This window comes from Balaenoptera physalus (assembly GCF_965194825.1).
Source record: "Balaenoptera physalus genome assembly, chromosome: 9".
Lineage (NCBI taxonomy): Eukaryota > Metazoa > Chordata > Mammalia > Artiodactyla > Balaenopteridae > Balaenoptera > Balaenoptera physalus.
In genome coordinates this window covers 94,016,607-94,035,518 of record NC_138888.1, presented here as the reverse complement: position 1 = coordinate 94,035,518, position 18,912 = coordinate 94,016,607, and positions in this window count along the sequence as shown.

Here is an 18,912-nt window from a genome sequence, read left to right as displayed (position 1 = left end):
GGGTTTTTTCTCTTTATACTTTAAATATTTTACTGTACTCTGTTCGTGCTTGGTTTCTGAGGAGAAATCAGATGTAATTATAATCCCTTTTCCTTTATAGGTAAGGTGTTTTTCCCCTCTGACGTCTTGCAGCATCTTTCCTTTATCTTTGATTGCTGTAGTTTCAAAATGATATGCCTAACTATAGTTTTTTTTTTTTTAATTGTTTGTTTGTTTCAGTTGCTCCACATTCTCAACAAAACTTGGTATGGTCATTATTTTTAATTTTAACCTTTTGAATAGGCACAGAGTGGTATCTTATAGTTTTAATTTGTATTTCCCTAAAGACTAATGACATTGAGCATCATTCATGTATTTATTTTCTATCCTTATATCTTTTTTGGTGGAGGGTCTATTGAAATCTTTCAGCCATTTAAAAAATTGTGTTATTTGTTTTCTTATTAATGAGACCTGGGAGGTGTTTTTCTAAATATCTGGATATAAATTTTTATGAGATATATGTAATGATTACTTGCAAATATTTTTTCCCAATCTGTGGCTCGTCTCTTCATTCTCTTAACAGTGTCTTCTGAAGAGCAATTTTGAATTTTGATGAAGTTCAATTTTTTCTTTCATGGACCATGCTTTTGGAATCATATCTATAAAACCTTTGCCTAACTCAGGATTTTCTAGTCTGTTTTTTCTAGCAGTTGTATAGTTTTAGATTTTATTAAGTACTCTGATCCATTTTGAATTAATTTTTATATATGATGTGAGATGCTGATCAAATTTACCTTTTGCACATGCATATCCAAATTTTTTATTATCATTTGTTGAAAAGAGAATCCTTTCTCCACTGAATTGCCTTTGCTTCTTTGTCAAAATTTTTTTCAATTTTTAATTTTTCATTGCCAGCATACAGAAAAACAATTGAATTTTGTATAATGATCTTGTATGCTTCAAACTCACTAAGCTCTAGTAGTTCTAAAACATTTTATGTGATTCCATAAAATTTTCCTGATAGGAAAATCATGTTGCCTATGAATTAAGGCAGTTTTACTTTATTTTTAAACTCCATACCTTTTATTGCTTTTGCTTACCCTAGCCTCCAATGAAATGTTGAATAGAGATATTGAGAGCTAACATACTTGCCTTGTTGTTGACATTATGGGACAAACATTCAGTCTTTCACCAATAAGTCTGATGTTAGCTGTGGGCTTTTCATAAATGCCCTTTATTGGATTAAGGAAGTTTCCTTTTTTCCTAGTTTGTGGAGAGGTTTTGTTTTGTTTTGTTTTTTTAAATCAGGAATGGATGTGGATTTTGTTCAATGCTTTTCTGCACCAGCTGAGATGATCACGTGGTTTTCCTTTTTAGTCTGTTAATGTGATGAATTACATTGATAGATTTTCAAATGTTAAGCCAACCTTGCATTCCTGAGGAAAAAAAACCCACTTGGAACCCACTTTTTGCTTCAAATTACTAAAATTTCGTTGAGAATTTTTGCATCTATGTTATGAAAAATATTAGTCTGTAGTTTTCTTCCTGTAAAGTCTTGGTCTGGTTTTCATATCTGAGTAAAGCTGGTCTCATAGAATAAGTTGGAAAGTATTTTTTTTTTTCTTTTTACTTTTCTGAGAGAGCTTTTGTAAGATTGTTATCTTTTAAAAAATATTTGGGTAGAATTCACCAATAGAGCCATCTGGACTTGGGGTTTTCTCTATAAAAATTCCCTTTCTTTAATAGATAGATGACCATTAAAATGATCTATTTCTTCTTCAGTGAGCTTTGTTAGTATGTGTAGGATATCTCCGTTTATAAAGTTCTCTCCTCTGTGCCCTGCAAACTCTAGCAGCCTTGGCCTCCCTCGACTCCCACTATGCTTTGTGAACTCAGAGAGACTACCCAGTATCCACCTGAATTCTTCCAATCTGTGCCACGATCTAGAAACTGTAGGCAATAAACTGAGACCGTCTTGGTGCTCATCTCATTTGTTTCCTGTTTTTTAGAATCACTGTCACTCATTTCATGATGTCCAGTTTCTTAAAAACCAATGATTCATATGTTTTATTCAGTTTTTAAATTGTTTCGGGCAGGAAAGTAAATCTAGTCCCTACTATTCCATCTTGGCTGAAAGCAGAAGTCCATTCTTCAACTTTTAAAATATTTAACTCACCCAAATTTGACTAACTTATCTCTCTTACTTTATGCTAATTTTTTAGTAATATTTAAAAACTTTGACACTGTAAAAAACGTGACTTTTCCCCAAGGGGGAAAAAAGCTTTTCACTTTTGTATTCATCTTGGTGCTTGACTTATATAATTTTCACCCATCAGTTTCATAAAAGTCTTCAGTGTAAGCTATTGGGATCAATTTGACAGTAAGACTTTGTATGATGAATGCATTCTCTAATTGTGAAAAAAAAATCTAAGCAAGAGATTTAACTGCTCTGGCTAATTCTTCTTCATCACTGCACTATTCTTTGCAGAAAAGCTTGGAAACCAGCCATACTCTTTTTTGTGTCCTTTTTTTTGCCCCTAGGGTTAGTTAGTTGTTGGAATGTCATAAAGACATATTTTTTTAACCATTTAAAAGAAGGAAAATATAAATTATTCTACAGTTACTTATGTAAAGCATACGTTTGTCTATCAAATCTACCATAAAATCAAGAGCTAAACTTTGAGCCTTAGACAAATTTGAGGTTTGACTTCTTTGGGGCTGTCAGTGACGACAGACTGTCTAATGTTTAAGGCTTGTTCATTCCTTTTGTGTACTGGTGTGCACCCCTCTGGAGTTTACTACTGGCAGACAAAGCTCCTCTTCTTTGCTGTTCTATTCTCGAGCAAGCATTATACCTACTGGCAGGCGAGACTGTCATATTATGGAAGTTCTATAGACTTCAGTGGCAGAGGAAAGGCTGTGCTTACAGCAGGTTCATAGCATATGTGACATTGCAAAATAGTTTCTTAACCTGGAATCAGGTACACAGAGCTTTGGAATCTGTGAACATCTGGTAACTGTGTGCACATGTTTGTATATGTGTTCATATTTTCTGTACATGGAATCTGTAACTTTGATACACAGAGAGTTTTTAAATGAGTTCTCCATGTACTCCTATAGCAGAGTAGAACAGAACAATCAGACCCGTTGTAAAAGCACAGGAGAAAGACATCCCCATAAAATTATCCTCTGAGGATAAATTAGGAATCTAGATCACTCAGGCCTCAGAGTGGGCATTTTTGCCCCAATGATCAACTGCCATATACCAAATTATAGCTGGTAGTTTAACACCAGGCTAATCAGATCTTTTGGTTCCTTAAAAAATATGACTGTCCCGTATTTGGTTTTTATGTTTTTCTGTCATGTTAAAAATATATAAATAAATATATATTCAGGCAAAACTTTTATTTAAGGCTGTAAAATATTTCTAGGAAACTCACATTAAAAAAGAAAAAAGAAAAAGTTGCCCATCCACATCATCAACTTTTCAAGTGAAAGCAATGAGGTGTTAAGTTTACCAATGCTATGCTAAATCATGAAGCCAGTTTGATAAGATTAATTGCATTATCTATCAAGACTTGAAAGTTTTTTTTAAATCACATCATTCTTTCTCACAGTAAACCATTTCTTTGCTACTTTCCTCTTTCCAGTCAAGCAACACTAGGTCTCAGGATGTAGACTAGTCATTTTAATCATTCTAGAATAATTCACTCTATATTGATTTATATATAGGGGAAGTGTTATTATTTCTATGTCATTTCTAACAAACCAGAACCTCCAAAACAGATTATGTTCATGAGAAAGTCCATTTCCTTACTTTTTAATTATGCTTATTAAGCACCATCTTTTGATCTAAAGCTCCATTTAGTTTCATTTTTCATACCTAGGAATGTTCCTCTGGTGAAAAGAATCATTAACAATGAAGTCATACTTTAAAAATATTTTCCATCATCTGTTCATCTTTTTATTTTCATGTCATGTCTCAGACTCAACTTATACTCAGTTCTCCCTTTGGCAGTTTCTCATTTCGGTTTCTTCAATTCAAGAATTAAGCAGTGTATCTCTAAAAAGCAGTTCACCCATAACAACAGAGTCAGTGATATACCAAAATAAAATTTATTTAAAGAGGGAGGTGCTTTCTTTGATCACTGAAGCATCTTCTGCATTAATATTTGAGGATATATCTTACTTGCCAATTATCCAATATAATAAATAGAGCTATATATTCTGAGTTTTTCTACTAAGTCTCTCTCTTTCTCTCTCTGTCTTTTTTTTTTTTTTTTTTGGTAAGAACTACATTTTTAAAAATTTTATAAATATTATGAGTAAATATTGATTTTTTAAAAAAAATACCAAGTCTTTTTTGTAAATGAAAACCTACCTTTCATATATGTTCTTTCTATAGTTATTAATTTAAATCATTATTTAAGTTTGTCCACTGTACCCATTGTGTTGGGTAAAGTATTTTTCTCCCTGGAAGGAAATGATCATTTACCTATGCAATATTGATATAAAATGTGGCAGCTGAAAAACAGCTGAATCTAATGCAAGCAATTGTAATCTCAAAGGTAATATATGATTGTAGGAAATGCTTTGAATGTATTCTCTTAACTTATGGACTATAATAACAATGATAAAGATAATGAAGTCTGGTCATGCTTGCACGTGGCTTCCCTCGAACAATGGTGGGCAGTTGGTGGCACAGGTGGCAAAAGCGACAAGTTGCAGTATCTTAGCATGATATGGAGACTATTTTAAGATCCATCCCTGTGGAAATTCAAGCCGATCAAAGGCACTGAATCTGATCTGTTAGTATCAAGCTACAATAATCCACACTGCTTTTTACTAGGGCCCAGATAAACAAAGGTATTCAATTACTTAAAAAAAAAATTAAACATCTTTACATAATGAAATTTGCTTTACAAAAGGGTGTGTTAACATTAACACATCAGACACATATTCATAAAACAAGAATATGAAAGATCTAAGAAAGCTATGTATTCTTGACATAGACCACAGATTCTAGATAGGCTATAGAATTCAATTAAGTGAGAGATTCTAAAATAAAAAGTGTCAACACTTTTGCAACTCTGAGCTAAAGATCACTTAAATATTCTCAGTCAGGTCCATTGATACTGAAAGAAAAGCAAGGGTATATAAGACCCAGTGCATGGCCAGCTGTATTTACTATTTGCCTTACTAATTAATGATCCCTCCATCTCAGTTATCACTAGCCTCAAAGTAAGCATACAGTTTTCAATTTTTTTTCAGAGCCAGGTCATTCAAATGTTTTGAGGCTGGAGATTAATTCTTCTTTCAATCTCAATTAATTCCAATCTCTGTGAGAGTTTAAAAAGAATTCCTAAAGTGGCAATGAAACATTTAATCATCACCAATTGTTTTCAGTAAACTTCCTGGTGAAAACCTCAAAAAATTTTCCAAATTTTTCTAAAAAAGATAATTTTAAAAATATGGTAGTAGAAACTTACAAAACCTTCAAGCTTCAGTGTATATTAACTAATGATGTCCTGGAAGTTTGAGAAGATGAAGAGAATAAAATTATTTGTTAAGCAAATACAATTGGAGCTGGGTGTATTTATTTCAACCACATATTTCTTTAGACCCATGTATTTGAAAAACAGATACTCGAGTCACAACTAGCAATCTGTTAGAAACAGAAAAAAATACATGAATCCCTCAATTATAAGGTGCCACCTCACCCATTTTACAGTAGCTTTCAAGGGGGGAAAAAACTATATTAAATGAAAATAATTTATTTTAACTTGCCAATAATATCATTCTTTTATCCACGTATTTACATGTATATATATTTTTTCTTTCAGCAGCACATCAGAGTTTGAGAGTAAATCTTCTGCATGGCTGACATCTAAGAGGTCGGCATTGGTGACCCACTACATTTCATAGCTCATGCTCAAACCTTTACCTCTTTAACATCTTAAGACTTGACAGAGAATTTGTAGGCATGTTGAGGAATACCAGTGTTTTTCCTGCACTTTCTAGTTCAGTAAAATCACAGGGTTTTTATGTAAATGAAAAGTTACCTCTCTTAGAAGCCAGCTGGGAGCTTTTGACAGATAAATGTCCAATGCTTTAGTGAAAAGCTTTCACTTCACAAAAAGAAGATCCCCATTTAACTTAAAACTCAACGGTAAATAACAAGTTGAACAGATTCCTTCGAAACACAGGTTTGCACATACGCAGACAATGACAACGTACTTTTTTTTTTTTTTCTTCCCTGATGACTGGCGGGTTTTAAGAAATTATCACTGTAAAATACATTCCAACTCTAGACACGTTAAATGTGAAGAGAGAAGACTAGAACTGAGAAAATATGGTATGTTTCAACTTCTTTCTTTTCTACTTTGTATGTCAGTCTGAGTCCTCATACCTTCTATTTTCCTGTCACACTTTTTAATATTAGCTATGGCAGCACATTGAAACAGTTAAAGACTTGAAGCAAAGCTAAAGTGAGCAACAATTACAACACAATCAATGGCAACTGTATAATAATATCTCACAGTGTCTATAAAAGCAGAGACAGTTATCAGACAGTTCACTTGATGGTTCTTTCAATACTATGTTGCTGATGCCCTGACTGTGTACTCTTTAATACTCACTAGGTGAAGTTTTTACATGTTCCCATGCTGCATGACTTTTTCTTTGTTGCCAGCTTAATGTTACTTTCTGTTCTACACATTTCCACATGACCAGCTCAGCTCAGCATCCCATCTGACAGACAGCACCTCAACCATGTAAACATTAGTTGTAGCAGATATTAGTTGGATGGTGAGAGAGGTATCAGTTTTTACCACATTAAGGCAAAAGAAAAAATAAACTGGCTCATGTAATCCAAGGAAGTATTGAACAACTGAATCATAAGTAAATCAGTAATCACTGACTCTCCGGAAACTTTGGAAACATGGACAGAGGTCCTGGACCAATTAATTATGTGGATGAAAAGAGGGACTTTTCTAGAAATGGAGTGTTAATCAGATACTTCCAGAAATTCCCTACATAGCAAGAAATAAAGTTTACACATTGTTTATAATTGTGAAGACTTTGTGACACTCTAGGTGGGAAAATCTGGTGTATAACTACTACAATTATGTTCAATAAAGTATTGCAATAGTGGATCATTGACACATTCTGAAATTTTGCTCTCCAACACTAACTTTTAAAGGTTTAAAGAGTCATCAGACTTGCGTAAGTTACAATGATATTAATTATTTTTCCCTCAATGCCTGTGGTCATTTGCTCCCTCTTTTACTGCTTCAAAACCCACAAATATAAGGGAGCACAGATATCTATTGCTTTTCATTTTTTGTCCATAGTCGATTAATATTTTGAGGCTGATTATGTAATCTAAGGAAGGACAGAAGTGTCAGAGTGAATGTGTTTCTTATTTCCCAATTTTGTTAATAAATATCTAAAATACAAGAGGAGCAAGGGAATGTTGCTCCAGGTGCAAGGGGAAGAAAAACCAAACAACTGATAACATCAAAAAACCACATATTTTCAAGAAGAATTAAACTGGTGATGTGGGAGCAGAGAAGAAAAGGAAAATTACCTTGGAATAACTTCTTAAAAAGAAGAAAAGGAAAGTTATTTTGGAATAGCTTCTTAAAGCAGATGTATTCAAATCATCAGAACAAAGAAAACATGAAAAATCAAAGTTTAGAGACTTCCTTGTGGCACGGTGGTTAAGAATCTGCCTGCCAATGCAGGGGACACAGGTTTGATCCCTGGCCCGGGAAGATCCCACATGCCGTGGGGCAACTAAACCCATGCGCCACAACTACTGAGCCCATGTGCCACAACTACTGAAGCCCACGCGCCTAGAGCCTATGCTCCACAACAAGAGAAGCCACCGCAACGAGAAGCCACCGCAATGAGAAGCCTGTGCACCACAATGAAGAGTAGCCCCCACTAGCCGCAACTAGAGAAAAGCCCGTGTGCGGCAATGAAGACCCAATGCAGCCAAAAATAAATAAATTCATAAATTTATAAAAACAAACAAAAAGTTTATAGAGTGCATTACACCTTAACCATAATGTTCACATCAACCCTATTATTATCCCTGTTTGGTCACACCGTTGCCAGTGGCAGAGCTAGAGTCTCAATCCAAGTCCTCTGGCAACAAATTAATGTTCTTTCTCTTGCTCTATACTGCCTCCCATTCAAGCTCTTCACAGGCTTGAAATCAAGCTTGCTTCCTAGATGCTTAGAATCAGAAGTCCTACCTCCAACGCCTAAGAGCTCAGTGATCTCAGGCAAGTTACTTTAACCTCTTTGCACTTTACATTACTCATCTATGCAGTGAGAATCGTGACATCTTTCCTGTCATTATAGAGTTGTTGGAAGATCAAATTAGACAGTTCTTTGTAACAATAACATTTATACATGTAATGAATTGTTATAATTAAAATGCATAAAGAAGAAGGTTGATGAGATCTCCCAGCCACTAGTTATTATCTTTAAGGACTCCTGGTAGCAATAGTTGGAAATAATTTCTCTCTCAAATAGTCACACATTGGGCCATTGTGGAGTTAGTACTGCATTCAGTTTATGTCTCCTTACCTTGAGGATGCTGTGAAGTGGAGAAGTTCGGAGTAGTTTAATAATATGATTAAAGTGGTGAATAAATAAGACCCAAGAGGACAGGTAGAAGGAGTTGGAATTAATTAGTCTGGAGACAATAATGCCTCCTAATACATGAGGCAATATCATAAGGAAAATGTAGACCAACTTTTATCCATCTTCTCTGAGAACTAACTGGAAAGTAACTGTGAAAATACAGTACAGACATAAGAAGGAATTTCCTGATAGGGTTGTTTGTTAAATATTAAAACAGGCTATTAAAAGAAGATGTGGAGTCTCCTTTGTTGATGACTTTTCCAAAGAAGAATAGACACAAATCAATTTGGTATGGTCAGGCAATAGATATACTGGCAATCCGGGAACTAGAAAAGCTTTTACTGAGATCTTCTTTCAGCTCTCAAGAATTCTACAGCTCTCTGGCTAATTTTGCTGATTAATCATAAAATTGGTAGGTAGCAAGTTTTTCTAATTATCCTTGTCCAAATATGCAGACTATGTGAATTTGTTACCATCCTATGATATATATAGTTTTCTTTCTTGTCTTTTTTAGAGGGTGGGATACATGCAGAGGGTAAATTAATCTTATTCTTTTGTTCATGGCACAGTATCATCATTGATTTAGGCAGGGCAAAAAAGCAATTTTAAATGGATTTTCTCCTATTATCAAATTCCTCACTCCCATCCTCCCCTCCCCAACAGGTAACTGCTCTGATGTGTTTAATGTATACTCTTAAGTGTAAATGCATCTTTGGAAATATGTAGTGTCATTTTGTGTGTATATACTTTAAACTTACATAAATATATCTCACTCTTTTTCTTCCATTTTCACCAAGCATTATGTTTCTACAAGCTACGCTGTTTCTTTTTTTTTTTTTGACAACCCTCCACCCCGCATTTTTTTAATATATATTTCATTCTTTGTAGAAACTGGATTATTTCTTCTAAATAATTTCCCACATTTTGTCTTTTGGCTGATTGTGTCCTTGAGGTATCATTTTAAATGTTTCTTGTTTAACCCAGTGGTTAGATTTAAAGGCTTGATTTGATTCATTTGTTTGTTTGTTTTCTTGGTAAGAATACTTCATGAATAGTACCATGTATTTCCTAGTGTAACATAATGGGAGGCACATGATATTCTTTTGGTTAGATTAATCAGTGCATTCAGATGATGTTGGCCTGACTTGTCAATTATGATAAGTTCCTCATCCACCTCTCACCTCATGGTTTAGGGACCACTGATGACAGTTGTCTATAGATCTATTATTTCAGTGTAGGACGAAAAATAGAGATTTTATCATTCTTTTCTCCTATTGCATTTATTAGTTGTGATTTTCTATAAAGAACTTTCTTTCACCAACTATTTGATTACCTTCAAATATAGTTGGTGCAGGAATGTCTAGATAAATGCTGGATTCTTTACCTTTATAGCAAATTTAAGAATTATGAGTTGACACCCTAATAATCTCCAAAGAGATTTCTTATGGGTGGGGAAGAGTGAAGGAGGCTTATCATTTCTAATCCATGTATTTCCTTACACCTTTATTAAGGTGTAATTGACAGAAAATAGACTCTACATACATAAAGTCTACAGTGTGATAAGTTTGGGCATATGCATATACCCATGAAACCATCAACACAATCAAGATGCTGTTTCTAACTGCTGTGTCATCTGCAGGAACGTGCACCCACAGCTTTCTTCCTCTAGTCGTGGACAATGAGGTTGTTTCCAATTCCCTGCTTCCACAGTGTTGTGAAAAACATATTCTCTTACGTGCTTTTTCTGGTAAGGATTCTCCCTTTTTCCCTTTAGGAGTGTGATCGGATAATCATACATAATTGGTATATGTGCAACTACTGTGCCAGATTGTCCTCCAAAATGGCAGTGTTCAAGTGTGAAAGAATTCTTGTTTCCCCGTCAACACTTAGCATTATAGAACTGGGCAATTTTCCCTTGTCTGATGGGTGTAAAGTAGTATCTCATTGATTTTCTTCTTTACTTACTGAGATAATATACTTGTTATTTATTCATATATATTTCCATCTCTCTAGGGTTTTCAGTCTTGTTGATTCTAGGAGTTCCCTTTATACAACAGTATAGCTATAGCTATTATTTCTTTATCTGTTCTTATGTCTATTCCATTTATCTGTTTGTCTGTTACAACTGACATTTGGATTGGGACTGAGAGTAATTCAGGGAGAGTAGACATTTTTACACTGTCAAGTCACTGCATCTATATGCATGGGTAGATCTCCATGTATTCAGATCTTTAATGCCATGTGGTAGAGTTTAAAATTTTCTCCTTCGAGGGCTAAGGCATTAATGATATCTCATCTAATATGTAGTTATCCCTCTACAAATTGGCATTATTAACTAAATTAATGTACATGTTCACTACTGGCCCTGTTTATGCCCTTTATGTCTGTAGTGTTGATAAACTCAAGACAAAGTCTGTTTAACTTCATCTGTGCAGTGTCTACACAGCTCCATGTAAAGATACTGATATGTACTTTTTTTAAAATATATTTTTTAATAAATTTATTATTTATTTATTTTTGGCTGTGTTGGGTCTTCACTGCTGTGCACGGGCTTTCTCTAGTTGCGGTGAGCAGGGGATTCTTTTTGTTGTGATGCATGGGCTTCTCATTGCTGTGGCTTCTCTTGTTTTGGAGCTCGGGCTCTAGGCGCACAGGCTTCAGTAATTGTGGCATGTGGGCTCAGTAGTTGTGGCTTGTGGGCTCTAGAGCGCAGGCTCAGTAGTTGTGACACACAGGCTTAGTTGCTCCGTGGCATGTGGGATCTTCCCAGACCAGGGATCGAACCCGTGTCCCCTGCATTGGCAGGCGGATTCTTAACCACTGTGCCACCAGGGAAGTCCTTGATGGGTACTTTTGATTAAATGGTTCCTTATTTTTTCCCTTATAAAATACCTCAAAAATGATAAATTCTAAGGCCTAATTATTTTTAGAATAAAGAGTTGCTGAACCAATAATAATGGACTCTAGTAGAATTATCGAGTCCCTCATTTATATTAAAAAATGTTATTAAAACTTCCTACCATTATGTGATCTGGTATCATGTGTTCTGGTATGATCTGTGGATCCCTATGTCCCTGAGACCCTTCCAAGAGGTCTGTGAGATAAGATTATATTCATAACAATTCTAAGATTTATTTGCTTTTTGCACTGTGTTTACATTTACATGGATGGTACAAAAGCAATAGTGGGTAAAACTGCTGGAGTCTTAGCATGAATCAAGGCAGTAGCACAGAACTGTGCCACAGTCATTGTGTTCTTCACTAACATGCATTCATAGTGAAAAAATTTAAAAACACCAGTTATATTAAGAATCTCCTTGCTGAGGCAATAAAATTATTAATTTTATCAGATCTAACCCTTGAAGATGTTTTTTAATATTTTGTGATAAAATGGAAAGTATGCATACTGAAGTACAATGGTCATCTTGAGGAAAAGGACTTTTGCTGTTACTTAAAAACTGAATTAGTTTTTTCATGGAACATCATTAATAATTGAAAAAATGACTGGCTGACAAACTATGATTATCAGAATTGGGCATTTGGCAAATATTTTCTCAAAAATGCAAAAAGTGAGTATTTCATTTGAAAAGAAGCAGTAGATGATGCTAATAAAAAACTAAAACTTCCAAATAAAAATCAGAATTTTGGAGAATTTTTATCCACCACCATGGGCTTGATGACTTCCCAATATTTATAGACTTTTCTGATGAGATTAGAAAAAATGTGATTTTTTTTGATATTGCCTAATAAAATGTGTCAACATTTGAAAAATCTGCATAAACTAGTTACCAAATGACAAATTCATGAAGTTACAAAACCATGCAAAGGCACTGATCCATTCAACTTTCAAAATACACCAATGAATTTCAATGCACAGTGAAAAATTTAATTGATATGATTTCAGATTCCATGTTGTAACTAGCCTTTAAGGAACTACTTTAAACACATACAGATGGTCCCCGACTTTTGATGGTTCAATTTACAATTTCTCAACTTTATGATGGTGCAAAGTGATACACAAGTAGAAACTGTGCTTCGAATTTTGGATTTTTATCTTTTCCTGGGCCAGTGATATGCCCTATGATAACTCTCTAAAGAGGTTGGGCAGCTGCAGCTCCTAGTCAGCCATACAATCACCGGGGCAAACAATCGATACACTTACAACCATTCTGTACCCAGACAACCATTCAATTTTTCACTTTCAGTACAGTATTCAATAAATTACATGAGATAGTCAAACTTTATTATAAAATAGGCTTTGTGTTAGATGATTATGCTCAACTGTGGGCTACTGTAAGTGTTCTGCCCACATCTAAGGTGGGCCAGGCTAAACTACGATGTTCGATAGGTCAGGTGTAGTAAATGCATCTTCGATTTACGATATTTTCAATTTACGACGGGTTTATCGGGTCATAACCCCATTGTAAGCTGAGGAAGATCTGTACACAAGTATCTGAAAAGTCTGTAAAATATTCTTCCCTTTCCAATTACATGTCAGTGTAAGGACAGATTTTCTTCATATATTTCAACCAAAACAATGTATCACAACAGATTGAATGCAGAAAGAGATATGAGAGTCCACTTGTCTTTTCTTAAACCAGACATTAAAGATATTTGCAAAAATGAAGAATAATGCTACTTTTCTCACTATTTTTTCTGTTCTAGAAAATAGAATTACTTTTCATAAAAATGTTATTTGTGTTAACATGTAATAGATTTATTATTATTTATTAATTTATTTATTTTTAACATCTTTATTGGAGTATAATTGCTTTACAATGGTGTGTTAGTTTCTGCTTTATAACAAAGTGAATCAGCTATACATATACATATATCCCCATATCTCCTCCCTCTTGTATTATTGTTTTAAAATAAAGGAATAAAATACGTAAATATTTTCTAAATTTATCAGTTTTAATTTCTGGTATATAGTAGATAATAATAGATGTAACTCACACATACTAAAGCTGCTCAGGTTCCTGAATGCTTTTTAAGAGTGTAAATTCCCTGAGATGAATAAATTTGAGAACCACTGCTCTAAGACTAGGCAGGAGAGTAAAGAGACAGAGTCCGTGACCTCATTCTAGTTGGGGTGTGCAGGTGAACAAATGTATAAACATGATTTCAGATGTGTAAGGCTCTAAAACAAATGGGGTGATGTGATACATCATGGGTAAAAGAGCTTTTAATACTAAGCTCAGGGAAGTCTTCTCTGAGAAAGTTATGATTAGATCTGAGACTTGAAGAATGAGTAAAACTGACCAATTAACGAGTCAGAGGAAGAGCATTTCAGGTAGAGTGAGAAATTTTCATCAATCTGAGACAAAAAGAGTGTGTATGTTTGAGGACCAGAGATGAGGCCAGTGTGGCTGGAAGAGAGCAGTCATCAGAGAAAGCAGCTCTAGAAGAGGCTGGAGAACTGGGCAGAGGAGCAAAGACCCTGGTGGCCACCATTTGGATTAAAACAGAAGTCCAGTGGGAAGTCACTACAGGCTGCAATAAGGGACTATATATCTGATGAAGATCTTAGAAGGTGACTCTGGCTGCTGTGTGGAGGATGGATTGCTGGGTAGTAAGAAATGAGTCAGGTAGACCAGTTAGACAGACAAGACCCTGGCACCAAAAGGAGGCAAGTGGCTAAGCCAAGGTGCTGAACATGGGGATTGAGAAAAAGTGATAGATGCCAGATATATACTGGAAGTAACAATAGGATCTGCTGATGGAATGGTTGTGGGGAATGAAAAAAGGGAAGAATCAAAGTTGACTCCTATGTCTTAGTATAGAACAACCAAGAGATTGAGTGCATTTGCTGAGATGGCGCATCACTGTATAATCACCACACTGCCACACCTTCAGCTACCTTGCACCTCTCCAACAAATTTGCCTGGCAAAACCTCAAACCTGGTCGAATATATCTCCATTGACTCTTCATCTGCACCTGAGCAATGAAACATGGATGGAGAAAAAGCACGTGCATAAGCTGACTGATCTCGCTTCAAGACCTCAAACTTCAAGTGGGCCTTTGTCCTGCCATGCAACCCTACTATAATTTCCTAGATAATTCACCATCCTGCTCTCCTCGGTAAATATTTTATACGTTCTTCTCTCTCCTTTGACATCCATTACTTCTTTTTTTTTTTTTTCTTAACATCTTTATTGGAGTATAATTGCTTTATAATGTTGTGTTCGTTTCTGCTGTATAAAACAGTGAATCAGCTATATGTATACATATATCCCCATATCCCCTCCCTCTTGCATCTCCCTCCCAACCTCCCTATCCCACGCCTCTAGGTGGTCACAAAGCACCAAGCTGGTTTCCCTGTGCTATGCAGCTGCTTCCCACTAGCTATCTATTTTACATTTGGTAGTGTATATATGTCAATGCTACTCTCTGACTTCGTCCCAGCTTACCCTTCCCCCTCCCCATGTCCTCAACTCCATTTTCTATGTCTGCGTCTTTATTCCTGTCCTGCCCCTAGGTTCATCAGAACCATTATTTTTTTTAGATTCCATATATATATGTTAGCATACGGTATTTGTTTTTCTCTTTCTGACTTACTTCACTCTGTATGACAGACTCTAGGTCCATCCACCTCACTACAAATAGCTCAGTTTCGTTTCTTTTTATGGCTAATATTCCACTGTATATATGTGCCACATCTTTATCCATTCATCTGTCCATGGACACTTAGGTTGCTTCCATGTCCTGGCTATTGTAAATAGAGCTGCAATGAACATTGTGGTACATGAGTCTTTTTGAACTATGGTTTTCTCAGGGTATATGCCCAGTAGTGGGATTGCTGGGTCGTATGGTAGTTCTATTTTTAGTTTTTTAAGGAACCTCCATACTGTTCTCCATAGTGGCTGTATCAATTTACATTCCCACCAGCAGTGCAAGAGGGTTCCCTTTTCTCCACACCCTCTCCAGCATTTACTGTTTGTAGATTTTTTAATGATGGCCATTCTGACTGGTGTGAGGTGATACGTCATTGTGGTTTTGATTTGCATTTCTCTAATGATTAGTGATGTGGAGCATCCTTTCATGTGTTTTTTGGCCATCTGTATATCATCTTTGGAGAAATGTCTGTTTAGGTCTTCTGCCTATTTTTGGATTGGTTTGTTTGTTTTTTGATACTGAGCTGCATGAGCTGGTTGTATATTTTGCAAGAGATTTCTGTGCATTAATTTTGTATCCTGCTACTTTACCAAATTCATTCATTAGCTCTAGTAGTTTTCTGGTAGAGTCTTTAGGATTCTCTATGTATAGTATCATGTCATCTGCAAACAGTGACAGTTTTACTTCTTCTTTTCCAATCTGGATTCCTTTTATTTCTTTTTCTTCTCTAATTGCTGTGGCTATACTTCCAAAACTATGTTGAGTAATAGTGGTGAGAGTGGACAACCTTGTCTTGTTCCTGATCTTAGAGGAAATGGTTTCAGATTTTCACCATTGAGAATGATGTTTGCTGCGGGTTTGTCATATATGGCCTTTAATATGTTGAGGTAGTTCCCAGTATGCCTACTTTCTGGAGAGTTTTTATCATAAATGGGTGTTAAATTTGTTGAAAGCTTTTTCTGCATCTATGGAGATTATCATATGGTTTTTATCCTTCAGTTTGTTAATATGGTTTATCACATTGATTGATCTGTGTATACTGAAGAATCCTTGCATTCCTGGGATAAACCCAAATTGATCATGGTGTATGATCCTTTTAATGTGCTGTTGGATTCTGTTTGCTAGTATTTTGTTGAGGATTTTTGCATCTATATTCATCAGTGATATTGGCCTGTAGTTTTCTTTTTTTGACATCTTTGTCTGGTTTTGGTATCAGGGTGATGGTGGCCTCGTAGAATTAGTTTGGGAGTGTTTCTCCCTCTGCTGTATTTTGGAAGAGTTTGAGAAGGATAGGTGTTAGCTCTTCTCTAAGTGTTTGATAGAATTCGCCTGTGAAGCCATCTGGTCCTGGGCTTTTGTTTGTTGGAAGATTTTTAATCACAGTTTCAATTTCAGTGCTTGTGATTGGTCTGTTTATATTGTCTATTTCTTCCTGGTTCAGTCTCAGAAGGTTGTGCTTTTCTAAGAATTTGTCCATTTCTTCCAGGTTATCCATTTTATTGGTATATAGTTGCTTGTAGTAACCTCTCATGATCCTTTGTATTTCTGCAGGGTCAGTTGTTACTTCTCCTTTTACATTTCTAATTCTGTTGATTTGAGTCTTCTCCCTTTTTTTCTTGATGAGTCTGGCTAATGGTTTATCAATTTTGTTTATCTTCTCAAAGAACCAGCTTTAGTTTTATTGATCTTGCTATTGTTCCCTTCATTTCTTTTTCATTTATTTCTGATCTGATCTTTATGACTTCTTTCCTTCTGCTAACTTTGGGGTTTTTTTGTTCTTCTTTCTCTAATTGCTTTAGGTGTAAGGTTAGGTTGTTTATCTGAGATTTTTCTTGTTTCTTGAGGTAGGATTGTATTGCTATAAACTTCCCTCTTAGAACTGCTTTTGCTGCATCCCATAGGTTTTGGTTTGCCGTGTTTTCATTGTCATTTGTTTCTCTTTGATTTCTTCAGTGATCTCTTGGTTATTGAGTAGCGTATTGTTTAGCCTCCATGTGTTTGTATTTTTTACAGATTTTTTCCTGTAATTGATAATCTAGTCTCATAGTGTTGTGGTCAGAAAAGATACTTGATATAATTTCAATTTTCTTAAATTTACCAAGGCTTGACTTGTGACCCAAGATATAGTCTAACCTGGAGAATGTTCCATGAGCACTTGGGAAGAAATTGTATTCTGTTGTTTTTGGATGGAATGTCCTATAAATATCAATTAAGTCCATCTTGTCTAATGTGTCATTTAAAGCTTGTGTTTCCTTATTTATTTTCATTTTGGATGATATGTCCATTGGTGAAAGTGGGGTGTTCAAGTCTCCTACTATTATTGTGTTACTGTCAATTTCCCCTTTTATGGCTGTTAGCATTTGCCTTGTGTATTGAGGTGCTCCTATGTTGAGTGCATAAATTTTACAATTGTTACATCTTCTTCTTTGACTGATCCCTTGATCATTATGTAGTGTCCTTCTTTGTCTCTTGTAATAGTCTTTATTTTAAAGTCTGTTTTGTCTGATATGAGAATTGCTACTCCAGCTTTCTTTTGATTTCCATTTGCATGGAATATCTTTTTCCATCCCCTCACTTTCAGTCTGTATGTGTCCCTAGGTCTGAAGTGGGTGTCTTGTAGACAGCATATGTATAGGTCTTGTTTTTGTATCCATTCAGCCAGTCTATGTCTTTTGGTTGGAGCATTTAATCCCTTTACATTTAAGGTAATTATCGATATATATGTTCCTATTACCATTTTCTTAATCGTTTTGGGTTTGTTTTTGTAGGTCTTTTCCTTCTCTTGTGTTTCCTGCCTAGAGAAGTTCCTTTAGCATTTGTTGTAATGCCGGTTTGGTGGTGCTGAATTCTTTTTAACTTTTGCTTATCTGTAAAGGTTTTAATTTCTCCATCGAATCTGAATGAGATCCTTGCTGGGTAGAGTAATCTTGGTTGTATATTTTTCTCTTTCATCACTTTAAATATGTCCTGCCACTCTCTTCTGGCTTGCAGAGTTTCTGCTGAGAGATCAGCTGTTAACTTTATGGGGATTCCCTTGTATGTTATTTGCTGCTTTTCCCTTGCTGCTTTCAATATTTTTTCTTTGTATTTAATTTTTGATAGTTTGATTAATATATGTCTTGGCGTGTTTCTTCTTGGATTTTTCCTATGTGGGATTCCCTGCGCTTCCTGGACTTGACTATCTCCTTTCCCATGTTAGGGAAGTTTTCGACTATAATCTCTTCAAATATTTTCTCAGTCCCTTTCTTTTTCTCTTCTTCTTCTGGGACCCCTATAATTCGAATGTTGGTGTGTTTAATGTTGTCCCAGAGGTCTCTGAGACTGTCTTCAGTTCTTTTCATTCTTTTTTCTTTATTCTGCTCTGTGGTAGTTATTTCCACTACTTTATCTTCCAGGTCACATCCATTCTTCTGCCTCAGTTATTCTTCTATTGATTCCTTCTAGAGTATTTTTAATTTCATTTACTGTGTTGTTCATCATTGTTTGTTTGCTCTTTAGTTCTTCTAGATCCTTGTTAAACGTTTCTTGTATTTTCTCCATTCTATTTCCAAGATTTTGGATCATCTTTACTATAATTACTCTGAATTCTTTTTCAGGTAGACTGCCTATTTCCTCTTCATTTGTTTGGTCTGGTGGGTTTTTACCTTGCTCCTTCATCTGCTG